Source organism: Micromys minutus (assembly GCF_963924665.1).
Source record: "Micromys minutus genome assembly, chromosome: 2".
Lineage (NCBI taxonomy): Eukaryota > Metazoa > Chordata > Mammalia > Rodentia > Muridae > Micromys > Micromys minutus.
Genome location: NC_137971.1, coordinates 20,136,127 through 20,149,784, shown reverse-complemented (window position 1 = coordinate 20,149,784; position 13,658 = coordinate 20,136,127). Strand labels below are relative to the sequence as shown.

General features: G+C 47.2%; 1 protein-coding gene across 46 annotated transcripts in view; it reads right to left on the bottom strand.

Moving 5' to 3' along the window:
• The window catches only part of SORBS1 (sorbin and SH3 domain containing 1), a 217,814-nt gene extending 206,050 nt beyond the window's left edge, over window positions 1-11,764 (bottom strand). For all 46 annotated transcript variants that reach the window (XM_080912808.1, XM_080912798.1, XM_080912804.1 and 43 more), the window contains exon 1: window positions 11,685-11,764. The gene's annotated coding sequence lies outside the window, so the exon portion shown is untranslated. The remainder of the gene's footprint in view (window positions 1-11,684) is intronic.
• Between the last annotated feature and the right edge of the window lie 1,894 nt (window positions 11,765-13,658).

Sequence of the window (13,658 nt, the reverse complement as noted above, 5' to 3'; positions counted from 1 at the left end):
GGGACAATGCTTGCCTAACATACAGGAAAACCAAACAGGATGGCACACCTACAACCCCAGACCTGGGAGGCAGGGACAAAGATCAGGACGTTCGAAGCTGCCATGGGCTACACGAGACTCCGTTTCAACAATAACAGTGACCTGTATTTACTATGACAGCTGCCTCTAGGTCCTAACATTTGCATGACTGGATCATCTATTCTTCCTCCTCCATAAGTCCTATTTTTTTCACAACTGAGGCACTGAGCTGCTCTAGGGCTCAGGCAGGATCTGAATCAAGTATCATGGGAAGAGAGGCCAGACTCCTAGTCTCTCTCTACCCCTGCATCACTCAAGGCAGAGAGCAACACTCAGCGAGAAGAGACCCACTCAGTCCAGCCAGCCTCATAAACAGAAGCAAACAACTCTCTGAGCCTCTGCCGTCTCCACTACAAAGCAAAGCTAGTCCGGTGTAGAAACCTTAGTCTTAGGCCTGCAATTCAGTCTGCCTGAACGAACTGTCTGAAATGAAGCAAGAGCTCTAGACCTGTGCTAGCCACAGAATGGTCGCCAAGCACAGAGAGTCAGTCACAGAGCATTCAACTGTGGCACATGTGGATGAGAAATTCAATTTATACTGGTAGTCCATTTAAATGGATTTACGTAGTCACAAGCAGCTAGTGGCTACCATGCTGGACAACCGGGCTCTAGCCTATAATGCCGTTTTCCTTTTACTGCTATATTCCTGGAGCCCACATTCCCTGGTACTTAAAACTATCCACTGAGCAAATCAGAAGCAAAGCTCTTTCCAGATGTTTCAACAGTACTTCATCTCCCCTATCAATATTGATTCTCCAGCACTGCTGTCAGTGGGAGGAGAGCCCTGCCTGAAAACGTGCCCCAGGTCTCCCAATGCAACCTGGCTGGGAGCCGCCCACACCATGAAAGGCCCTCAGTGGAGCCAATCAATCCCAGAAACTGCCACTTAGTAGTCCTGGCACATAGTTCATAGGCTTCAGAACGCCAAAGCAAGCTATGAAAAAGCCCCTAAGTACTTTTAAACACCTATCTGTGTGTAATCTATATGTAATTCATTGTCACAGTTAAGATGAAATCCATCTTATATTATAACAATATGAGGCTTACTGAAAAAGTTCATGGCCACAACCCAGCAGGGGAAGGGAGCGAACAGTCCTCAAGGGCTAGTACTGCCATCCTAAACCTGACATTATCTCCACTGACCTCAGTAGCAACACATCTGAACTTCTCACATGCATGAGTGGCCAGGAAGTGTGCTACAGGGCCCAACATGTCAACCACTTCTCGAAGAAAACTGTAGATTCTGGCAGACTTGCATGATCAAGTTCTTTCAAGTTTTCCTTAGTGGGGAAAAAAATCAGCATTTACTCTGAAGCACTTATGTGCCAAGGACAGTGGTAGACACTGAAGACAGGAAGGTGACCTTCCTACACAGAGGCCACAGTCTAGAAAGATGTATGAAGGAGACACTGAGTTAAGCTTTGGAGAAAGACATGGAGCCACAACAGATGAACATGCAAAACACCACATGGTCGCCTGAGCAGTAACCTCTGGAAGGATCCTAATACCATGCTATTTTAATTTAGGATTATATTGATGCTACACAGCACCATGACCACAGAGCAGGCTGGGGAGGAAGGGGGTTATTCAGCTTACACTACATCACCAAAGGAAGTCAGGACAGGAGCATAAGCAGGATAGAAACCTAGAGGCAGGAGCTGATGCAGAGGCCATGGAGGAATACTGCTTACTGGCTTGCTCCTCATGACTTGCTCAGCCTACTTTAGAACCCAGGACCATCAGCCCAGGGACGGACCCACCACCCCAATCACTAATTAAGAAAATGCCCTAGAGGCTTGCCAACAGCTTGATCTTATTTTCTTAATTGAGGTTCCCTGCTCTTAGATGACTTGAGCACGTATCAAGTCGGCATAAAACTATCATAAAACTTGCACGCAACAGCTCCTCCGTACACAGAACTAAGCCAACACCTGACCAAGTGGGTTGAGTCAATGAGACCCAGATCAGTTAACAGACTTCTCAAGATAGCTCAGGAGGTTACTTATGGGGCAAAACACAGCTCTGAGCCTCGCCATTGATGATCCCAATAGTCCATGATGATGTCTCTTTCTACTTAGTTTGGGAAAAGGCAGAATCTGCAGCCTGTGGTTATGTCCATTTCAAAATAAACCATGATTTTTGTAAGATTGCATCTTTGGGTCCGCCTCGAAATCTAATGACTGTAGAAACATGTATCAACTGTTTAGCAACCACCTCAGGCCTGGGGTCACAGCAGAGTAGTAGAGAACTTTGGGTACAAAGCCCTAGGTTCCATCTACAGCACCACAAAGGTGTGTGCAGGTGAGAATCTCTTGAGCACACACTCAACATCAGGAAACGTAAGCTTGAGGACTTAGCTAAAGAGATGAAATACATTGCTGATAAAATCAGAAAGCTAAACATTTTTCCTCTATCTTCTCCTCAAATCCCACTAAAAGAACAAAAGAGAAACTTGCTTCTTAATAGAAAGAAAATAACAGCACCCAAGATATGCCAGCGGACCCCAGGGAGTCACAGCTGATCACCGTGCAGCAGCTAAATTGCTAAACTGAGAACCTGCTTTAGCTACCCTGCTAAGTGCTGGCTGAGAAAGGAACCAAGTGGCCAACCCCTGCTGGCACAGCACCCGAGGAATGCTCTACACATCAGTGATTTGGAGGGAAGAGGCAGGGTAGGGCTAAAGAAGAGAGCTTACTTTCTGAAAGATCAGACAAGGAGCAATCAGACATGGGCTTGAAGCTACTCACCTGGTACCCGTCACCAGAAGACTCAGGCTCAGCAAAGGGAGAAAGCTCTTAGAAGACAGTGGGACTGAATGAAAGCCTTAAAGCAAATAAGATAACAGCCCACTCCTCCCAACACACACACACACACACACACACACACACACACACACACACTCAGCTAGCTAAATCCTCTTTAGGAATCCTTCTGTAGAAAAACCACGGAAATATCTACTGATACCTAGGTTTTTCCATTTGGGGAAATAAATAAAAAGGTTCTCTGCTGATGACCCTACAAGGAAATTAGCAGATCCCTCCCACTGCCCACAGATGCCCGATCAACATTTTAAGTGTCCACCCTTAAAATATAGAAGAACAAAGCAAGAATCAGCAAACATGGGAAGATGACTCCAATGGGAAACACTGCAAGCAAAAGGGGGACTTAGAAGAAACAAAGACAATGCAAGGATCAGCAGAAAATCTCCAAAAGTCATCAAAAATCAAAATAAAGAAGCCAGACATAGTGAGGAACATCTGTACTGCCAGCAAGGAGACAGGCTGGAGAATCTGGAGTTCAAGTCCAGCCCAGGATATGGAGGAAAGGGGGGAGAACAAGAGGGGGGTATAAGGAGGGATGGAGGGAGGGAGATGGAGTTCAAGTCCAGCCCAGGATATGGAGGAAAGAGAGGAGAACAAGAGGGAGGATAAGGATGGAGGGAGATGTTGCAGGAACTAGGGGTTCTTAGGAAGTAAAACATGTACACATACGTCATGTAAAAACACAAATAGACATTAAAAACTGAAAAGGGTTGAGGATTAAGACACCCCTCAAAAATATAAAAGTAATTAAGAAAATAAGAATTTACAACTTTTCAAATTATGAACTCAGACCAGGAAGTCTAACTAATAGGACTTTTGAAGACAAAATCCAGGAAAATCTAGATAAAAGTGAATATTCACACATAGGAAATCCTTAGGTAAAGGATGTAAGCCTTCATCAAAAGAGCACACTGAAGTTCAGCCCACTATTCCTTGTGTGTATAGAGCCTGGGTTTCTCTAGCTCCAGAGTGCCTGAAGCTCATTATGTGTATGAAGAGGGCCTTGCACTCCTGAACCCCACTGACCCTCAGGCCTCCACTCTCAAGTGCGGGGAAGCTACAAGCATGCACTCTTGTACCTGGCCCAGACCAGTCATTATTTTTAAAACAAGGAAGTTTTAATCCAGAAATGTAAATGATCAAAAACAAGGATGGTATACTTACTTTCAGCCTCAATACTGGCAACCACAGGAAAGTGTAACAATGTCTTCAAGGCTCTAATGGAGAATGGGGATGTGATGTCACACACCTTCAGTGCCAGCACTGGGGTGGGGGTGGGGTGGAACAGAAGCAGGCAGATCCCTGGGAGTGCAGGTCAGTACAGTGAGTTCCAGGCCAGCCTGGGCTATAGAAACCCCGGCTAAAAACAATGATAATAAAATAAAACTATAATGAAAAATGCCTTTCGACCAAAATCTCTAGACAAGCCAAACCACCAACCAAACAGTAACAAAGAATAAGACCATGCAGTCAGTGTATGCAGGTTTGAAATGGTCAGCTCCCACTGACCCTCTCTCAGAAACTTCTGGAAGACTAAGACAAAAGATAGAAACAGAGGTAGCAACCCATGGATTGCTTCCAAGCAGGAACGCCACAGGCCTACAGGTCAACAATGAAGAACAGCAGAGAAGGGTAGAGGCTCTGGAAAGAATGCTGGAGGAAGCATGTGACAAAATAAAAACAAACACATTAGGACACCACACCAAAACAAACAAAAAAACTAACTTTGAAGGAAGGCCATTAAGCCGAGAATTACATGGCTGAGAATTACATTACAAAGTACCATTAAAGTATGTTGTAAGGCTCACCCACAAACACTATTTGCTCAGTCAAAACAATGTTGATATTAAGTATCAATGTAACCAAAAACTGTGATGTTGCCATGTTGAAAGGATGGAAAGGAAGACTGGAGTTGGGGTAATTCGTAAATATGACAGAAATATCAGGAGAAATAATAAAGGGTGTAAGTAACTGTAACAGAAAAAAATATGACCCCCTCAAAAGTGTCCAGATCCTAAGCTACAATAGTAGAAACAACGTTAAATTATGTGGCAAGGGGGAACTGAGCTTGCAAATGGAATGAAGGTTGCTAATCAGGGGGCTGGAGGGATGGCTCTGCACTTCGGTGTTCTGGCTACTCTTTCCAAATAACTCAAAGTTTAGCCCCCAGAACCCAGATCAGGCAGCTTAGCAGGGTTTAGAACTCTAGCTCCAGGGGAATCCAATACCCTCCTCTGGCTTCTGCAGGCACCTATATACACACGTGTGTACACACACATCACACGAGGGGGGCAGGGGGAGGGGGCAGGGGAAGAGAGAGAGAGAGAGAGAGAGAGAGAGAGAGAGAGAGAGAGAGAGAGAGAGAGAGAGAGAGAGAGAGAGAGAGAATTTGTTTTGACAATTGCTGACAACTGATGTGAAGATGGGAGATTGTCCTAGATTATCCACCCAGCCCACTGTGATCAGCAAGCTCCTTAAGGGTGGTAGAGGGAATCAGATAATGACCACACACTGAAGATCAGAACCACCAGCAGAATATCTCAGTCAGCCGTCACTGGTGCTAGCTGTGCTGGCTGGTTTCATGACAACTTGACACAGGCTAAGGTCTTCTGAGAGGAGGGAACCTCACTTAAGAAAAAAATCCCTTCATAAAACCAATCTGTAGCAAGCCTGTAGGTCATTTTCTTAATTAGTGATTGAAGTACAAGGGCCTGCCCATTGTGGGTTGTGCTGTCCCTGGGCTGGTGGTCCCAGGGTCTATAAGAAAGCAGACTGAGCAAACCTTGAGGAGCAAGTCAGTATGCAGCACCCTTCCACGGCTTCTGTCTGCATCAGCTCCTGCCTCAGGGTTCCTGCCCTGACTTTCTCCAATGACAAACTTAAATATGGAAATGTAAAGCAAATAAGCTCTTTCCTCCTCAACTTGCTTGTTGGTGATGATGGGGTGTTTTTGTTTTTTTGGTGCAATAGAAATCCTAAGACAATGGATTTGAAAACAGGAAGGCAGCTTTGAGTGGAGAAGGCAAGCAGCTTCTGACAGATGGCCTCACTGATCAGTGAGCAACAAGGCTCTCCTCACAATAAACACAGGCCTGCAAAACTCTCTGGCTTTAGCTCCACGAGTCCCTTCTCAGATTCCTAAAAGGAGCTAATATGAGCAAGCCTGGGTTACTGAGCATGAGTGATGAGCCTTGTTCCTGAAGCAACAGAAACTCCTCAGTGATGGACTCAGGGAATGGGTTACTAGGAGGATACTTCCTTCTTTATAAGTCTTCTCATTATTCTGGTAGTCTCTCCCTCCCTCCCTCTCTCTCTCTCCCTCCACCCCTTATTTGTGTGAGAGAGACAGACAGACAGAGATGAGAGAGTGTTTGTGAGAGATAGAGACAGAGAGAGACATGTGTGTTTCCAGAACTCACAGTATGGCAAAAGACAAGGAAGCCAGCAAAAATAGCAAACAGGTAAGCAGAGGAAGAAATACATCTCGGATGTGAGGGAGTCTGAAAATAGGAGGCACCACAAAAACAGGCAAAGGCCACTGCTGGGGGAACAAACCTTACTGTGAAAAGAGCCTACCCCTGAGGACCTGGGAGAGCCAACAAGTAAGGCTAGAGGGTAGTTTTCAACATCAAAAGGTCTGAGGTCCTCCCTACTCCTGGCTTCTCTAGCTGGGTCAGAGACTGCTGTGAATACTTGGAGAGAGGCCAGGATAAATACACCATTTTCCTGACCATCAACTGCATTCAACAGCAAAGCAACTTAAATATGTTTACACTTAAGCCACCACAGATATGATAGTCAAATACAAAATTCAGGTCGATTTTTAGTATAAAAATTGGGAGACTTCGAGGTACCTTCTTGCTTTTAAGGATCCCTTTAGACACTGAACTCAGTGACCAGTAAGCATGAAGGCTCAATGATGGGGTTGGAGAGAAGGCTGGGCACTTAAAAGTGCTTCCCACTCTTGCAGAGGACAGAGTTCAGTTCCCAGCACCCATGTTAGATGACTCACAACTCCCTCTAACTCCAGTTCCCAGAGATCTGACACCCTCCCATGGCCTTCAAGAGCTTCTGCAGAGATATACACATATGCCCACAGACAGACAGACAGACAGACAGACACACACACAAATAAACAAAACGTTTAAAAGATTTTATCTTGTCTGTAATAAAAATCAATAACAGAAGGACATTAAGAACCTCAATACACCTCTATTATAGCATCTAATTTCATACCAGGAACCTGCTGGTGTATGGTTCTGCCTAAGGTGGGCACAGGACACCCCTGAGTTCAACCCAACATTCATGGGAAAAGTGTTAAGAATCTCATTTCCAAAGGTTTGTGTGTCCTGCTACAGGTAGTTGGGTTGGTCTAGCCTAGGAACCACAACCATCACACTAAATTCTCCCTGGATGGACTCTGGGCATTACCAGACTCATTGACTGACAAGAGACCCATATCTACTATCAGCCCCTGTACGGTTTAAGCCTTCTTATGAAACACATTAACAATACCTCTTCCATTGAAGGAAGTCAAGAAACAGGATACATTTCTTGGGACAGGGTGTCCCTGGTGGTTCACAATATAAGGGTGGAAATGTTTTCTGCTGTTATAGCTGGTTTTGTTTTTAAAACAATAACCAGATGACAGAGACCTGGTGGAGGGGTGTTTTTTTCTAGAAAGAGTCACAACTGACCTCAAACAAAAGGGGGAGGGAAAAAAAAAATCAATGGAAGGCCAGACCAAAATAAAAAGCAGTTTAATTGGATTTGCTTTTTGTTTTGTGTGTAAACTATATATGTATATTCAAAGGCTAAACTGCTTTTAAATTAAGATCAGAGAACATGAAATTTTAATGAGACAATAATACACTAAAACACGCTACAAAGATATATTACTAACAGGATGAGGGAAGAGAGAAGGGAGAAGAACACAAGAAGAGAGGAAAATAAATGGCTACAGGAAAGATAGGCAGGGGAAAAGCCTGGAGAGCAACAAGACACAGGGCCTCACAGCAAGAGGCCTGAAAAAACCACAGACTTCCTAGTACCTGGGAGCTGGCCAGAGGAAGGCAGGCTCCTCATGGCTGCTGGCTGGGGCCACAGACTTCAAAGTATTATCATCTTTTATCCTTGCCTTTGAATGGTTAATGCTCTGGTCACTCACAGCTCCCAGCCCTTTAATTGCTCACTGAAAAAAAACGTGAGGCTTTGCACTGCGCAGGTCCAGGTCACAAGCTAGCGCCTCCCTACCTCCCAATGATGATGAGCCATCCTTTAGGGGCTCCTCAGGCTCCAGGTCTCTCCTCTGAAAAGGCAATACATGAAACGCTCTCTCATAAAATGTATGATGAAAGTTAAGTGGGGAAATTCTGCCTCCATTAAAGAGAGATTCATTCCATGGAAAACTTCAGTTTTGTATCGGAAATTTCAAAAAATAAAATAAACACCACCCACACACCAAAAAGAAATTGTAATCGCAGCAGAACTGGGCCCAACTTCAGCTCTCCCCAGTATCCCCATCAGCACACCTAAGGCCCTGAGTGTTTAAGTTCTCCCTGCTCTGGCTAAAGGTCTTGCTTGGCTCTGAACAAGCAGCTTCAACCCCATTCTGCAATCAGAATCAGCAGGGAAAAATCTATGGCGGGATCAGTGCACTTAACACCTCCCCGATTCCACGTCACCCACACTCTCGAGTGCACGCACGCGCACATACATACACACACACACACACACACACACACAGACACACACAGCTAAGGGGCTCTGCTCCATTCCTTACTTCATCACTCTTCATTCCAAGGACACAGGACTGTTCTACTCCTGGCTCCAGATGAAGCTATGGGAGTCTCCAGCCTCCACCTTCATCTCCTGTTTCCTCCTCGCCTTTCTCCTTCCCGTCTTAGGCTCCTTTCACAAAAGAGAGGGCCCTACTCTGGAGCACAAGACCCTGACTCTTATCCCCTCTGCACCTTACTAGGAGTGTGACCTCAGACAAATGGCCACAGCTCTCCAGCACTTACTCCTCAGTGAAGGCTGCTATCACAGAGGTCCCCTCCCCATGTTGCCAATATTTAAATGTTCACCTGTACGACCATAAATAAAACATAGACTGCAAGAGAATGAATTATAGAGACGCCCTTTCCTCCACAATCTGTCATCCCATCCCCACCTCCCCCACACGCCAACTCCCTCTGAGGTCTACGTCTCTCACTCTGGATCATTCTAGCCCTGAATTATTTACACACTCTAAAACCACATGAATCGCACCAATCAAGAAGGTAGTCTGAATCCAACAGAAGCCCGAGTTCTCAAGTGCTTTTTTTCAGCACTATTGCAAAATACTCAGAATTTAACATCTGACGGGCAAACAGGAAAGAATCTAAAATCCGTCATCCCCAAATGTACTGGAGAATTTAAATTAAATGGTGCTTTTGGGAACCCTAGAAAGTCACTGTTCTACAGTCTCCCATTTGACCAACTAGAACATAGCATAAGCCACAAGCTCAGGGACCAGAGGGTGCTGACCAGAACCAAAGCCAGTCTGCTGTCTGCTTCCCACACAAGATTTGACAATTTTTTTTTTTTTTTTTTTTTTTTTTGGATCATCTATTCCTCCTTAAAGGCGAGTTAATTCCTAAATTGCCAGTGAGCACCTTCCACATCCACATCCAGAGAAGAGTCCAGCAAAAGTGGAGTTGGAATGAGGAGACTACTATCAGTGCCACAGGCCAAGCTCTCCTCCCTGGACCCCATCTTTCCACACTCTGCTATCTGCATCCAGGTCTATTTTAGAGGAGAAAAAGAATTGCTGGACCAGTCTTTGTTCTGCCAAGGAGAAGCAATTTTCTTTTCTTCTGTGCCATTAATTCCAACCCCATCCCAATATTCACAACCTCTTCAAAAAGTTTACAGAAATTCAACTGCTTGAGCAAGGGGGAAAAAAAATAATAATTTTAAAAAAGCAGGTAAGAGGAAGACAGGGCCACCAAAAAGGGGTTGTTCCTCAGAGAGTAAACAGCACTTAGTTCAAGTATTAATTGCCTGCCTGCAGGGAAGCCACCAGACAGTTAACACCAGTCTTCAAGCAGAGGAATAAACCATCTTTGACCCACCCCCACCCTGAAGAACCTTCATCAAAGGTGCCCCAGGCAGAGGTGGGCCAACAGACCACCTTCTCCCTTTAGGCTCAAGAAGGAGACCTCAGAGCAGGGCTGGCAGGGAGTTATTTAAAGCAGCAGCAGGAGGGTGGGGCAGAAAACTGTTGGCAGTATCTTCTTCCTCCACCCCTCCCCCTCACAGCCAACACACCTCACCCAGAAAATGTCTCATTCACTCACTGAAGGCTGCCGCTATAAAATCTCCCTCCAAATGTTTTTTTTCTGTCATTGACACTGCTGTCCACCCCACTTTTAATCCACCCTTCAATCACCACCTCCGTATCTTTCCAGCCAAAACACACACTTAAATCTAAACAGAGGTATTAAAAAAAAAATGAAAAGAGCATGTGGTCAGATAAGCCATCCCTGGTCTTCGATAAGGAAGAAAGGACACACCAGTATTGGGGGCTGGAGGGTGAGTGGAGAGACGCAGTCAGCGGCCTAACATGTCAGGCAGGTTCTATGGTGTCTCTCGATGAACCTCCCGCCTACTGACAGTGAAATCAATTTTAGCTATTTCAGTGGGTCGGCCGTGTGACAACAGGGGCATCCCAGAGCTCAGCGATTCAAACAAAAATCCAAAGGCTCGTCCAGAACATGCTGGGAAAACCCTCGGACAGGATGAAATGAGCCGGTTCAGAGAGATCCCTTCTGCTTCTATGTAGCAATGCATAATAAATTCTGTCTGCCCGGAAAAAAAAAAAAAAAGCATGCACTGATGAATTTCAAAGCCGTAGTAGGACAAGCAGAGAGGTTCCAGGATACAGAATTAGACAGCACATCGCCCTTCAAAGAAGCATATTGACTTTAAGCCTCTTTTCCCTCCCATCTCCAATGTCACTACCGCTTATCAGGGAAACGAAGGTAGAAACCCGGGGAAGGACTGCCTGGGAAATAAGAGAAAGGAGTAGCTTTAGGTCTCCTTTGGTGATGGGTCGCCCTGCAAGATGCTGTCATCCAGTCATCCAGGGTAGCATGAAGGGGCCTGGGTGGTGAGCGGAAGCCCGGTATACCCGGACACACACCCACCAACACGCGCGGATGAAGGCTGGTCTGAGCCAGCGGCGTAGTCCTTGCCCCCCTCCCGCCGCCCTCGGCTTTGGGGACGGAGTGGAGGGGTGTGCTGATGAATGAACACACCTGAGATGCCTCCATCCTGACACTTGTTCCCTCCCTCTTCCTCTGTCCGCTGCAGAAAAGACCCTCAGTAGTTTCACTTTCCAATGCAAACCCACCCGGGCTCTCCCGTCTCCATCCACCCACACTGCAGCCAGCCCCAGGCGGGCGGGCGGACATTCCCTCCTAGCAGAGGCCACGACCGCACTTACCTTCACCTACCAAAATACGAAAAGGCATAAAGAAACCTGGAATCCCCTGAGCTCCCCGCGCCCTAGCAACTTTTCTTGAAGGGATGGGGGGGCACGGAGCAGCCGGGAGACACGGCTCGGCGAAGGTGCCCCGCGGCCACCCGGAGATGCTCTGGGAGAAGGGGGGCCCCCAGGTCCCTCCAACAGCTGGCCCTTTAAAAGCACCTCCTCCGCGCGCGGAACAAAGGCGCCGCTCCGGGGACCCGCTGTACCCGCCCGGGAGCTACCGCCGGAGAACGCAGCCGCCGCCCGCTTACCTCGCGGGTCCCCGGCAAGGGCTTACGCGCCTCCAGCCCGGCTCGCGCTCCACGCTGCAGTCAGCCCCGCTCTGTTTTTCTGCTACTCCGAGCTGACTTCACCGACACTGGGGCCGGCCAATGGGCGGCGGCGACCAGCCCCTCATTAGCATGGCCTGGAACCGTCCACTCCGGCAGCGCCCAGGGGGCGGGGCCTGGCCGGCCGTGACAGGAAGGGGCGTGTGCGCCAATGGGGAGGCGAGGAAGAGCCCGCCGCCAAGTCTGCGTCCCTGGGAGCGTGTCGCGCGCCCGCGGATCCCCGCGAAATAACGCGCGCGCACCCGCTAACCCTTTCTGTCCCGGGCTGCGTGGACGCTGGCACTATGGTCTCTCTAAGGGTTTGCCCACAGAGAGCTTGAAAGGAACAGTAAGCATTAAAGCAACGGACAGTGTGTCCTAGCTATATACAAACTATTTAACCCTGTGCCCTTTTGCTGATCTGTAAAATGGCACCATAATTCCTCTTGGTAGAATGTAGTGAAGAAAAGCTTGCTCATGGTGCTGTCTACCAGACAGTTCCTGATGCTTTCTGTTTTCTCATTTGATTTTCTCAGCCTTGTGAAAGAGACCCTATAACACACGCTTCTGTACTCTAGCGTAACCTCAATTTCACCGGGCAGCCAAGGATGATTCTTACCTCTCCACCTTCTGGGATTACAGGATGCCCCACATACACCCCAGGCCAACCTCCTGACTCAGCCTCTAGAGCAGTGGGATTATCAGCTGCACCACTCTGCTAGACTGACACTGGTATTTGATACACACAACCTATATTCAAAGCTCAGAGAATGAGCTGAGCTCTGGGGTTACTTAAGGGCCCTCCCCTTAATAAGCTTGCATTGAAGGGAGGGATAAATAAACCAGATCATCTGCAAATGAGCCAGAGTAATAACTGGGCACCGGCAAGAACAGGCAGGGTATGCAATTTTGTCCCTGTCTTACAGCCATCTCCAGTGCCCAAAGGAACAACAGAAAAGAGAACAGGGAGGAGGGACTGTTTGCACGGGTTAAGTGAGCCAGCAAGAGCTGGTCTGGATCTTGCTTCCTCCACGATGAGCTTTTCACACCCCTAGGACACCCCTCAAGGTAGGTGTCCTAGTCAGGGTTTCTACTGCAGCAACAAAACACCATGGCTAAAGCAACTTGAGGAGGAAAGGTTTTATTTGGCTTACACTTCCACAGCACTGTTCATCACTGAAGGAAGTCACACCAGGAACAACCCAAGCAGAGCAGGAACCTGAAGACAGGAGCTGAGGCAGGAGACATGGAGGGATGCTGCTCACTGGCTTGCTCCCCAAGGCTTACTTAGCACTCTTTCATATAGAATCCAGGACCATGAGCCCAGGATGGCCCATCCACAATGGGCTGGGCCCTCCCCCAGCAAAAACCAATTTAAAAATACCCTACAGGCTTGCCTACAGTCCTGTCTTATGGAGGCATTTTCTTAATTGAGGTTCCCTCCTTCCACATGACTCTGTGTCAAGTAGACTTAAAAACTATCCAGCACCGCACAATAGTCATCTGAGCACAATTAATTCTCTTCAGCTGCCTTTGGCAAGAATCTTCAGCCCAGCCATGTTCCTGGTTAGCAGGCTGTGTGGTGGGGTAAGGATAGAACTTGGAGGCTGCACAGGCAAGAGGAACCCCATCTGTAAAGGTTGTGAGATGTTAGGGAATAGTGACGGGTCCTGGCTGAGCACCTTCTGTCTCAACAATGTTGCTTGTGTTTTGTTTTGATTGGTTGGTTTTTTTTTTGATTGAAGAGTTCTGTCTGGGAGCTCTGTAACCAAGGAAGCAAGAAGGCTCCAGAGCATCGCTCTGCTGTGCACGGCTGTACCGGTGCTATGAGCTTATGTGCACTGGTACACACCGAACAACAAACATAGCTGAAGGCACTGCTGATACTAGAAGACTATCCAAAGAGGTCGGAAATAG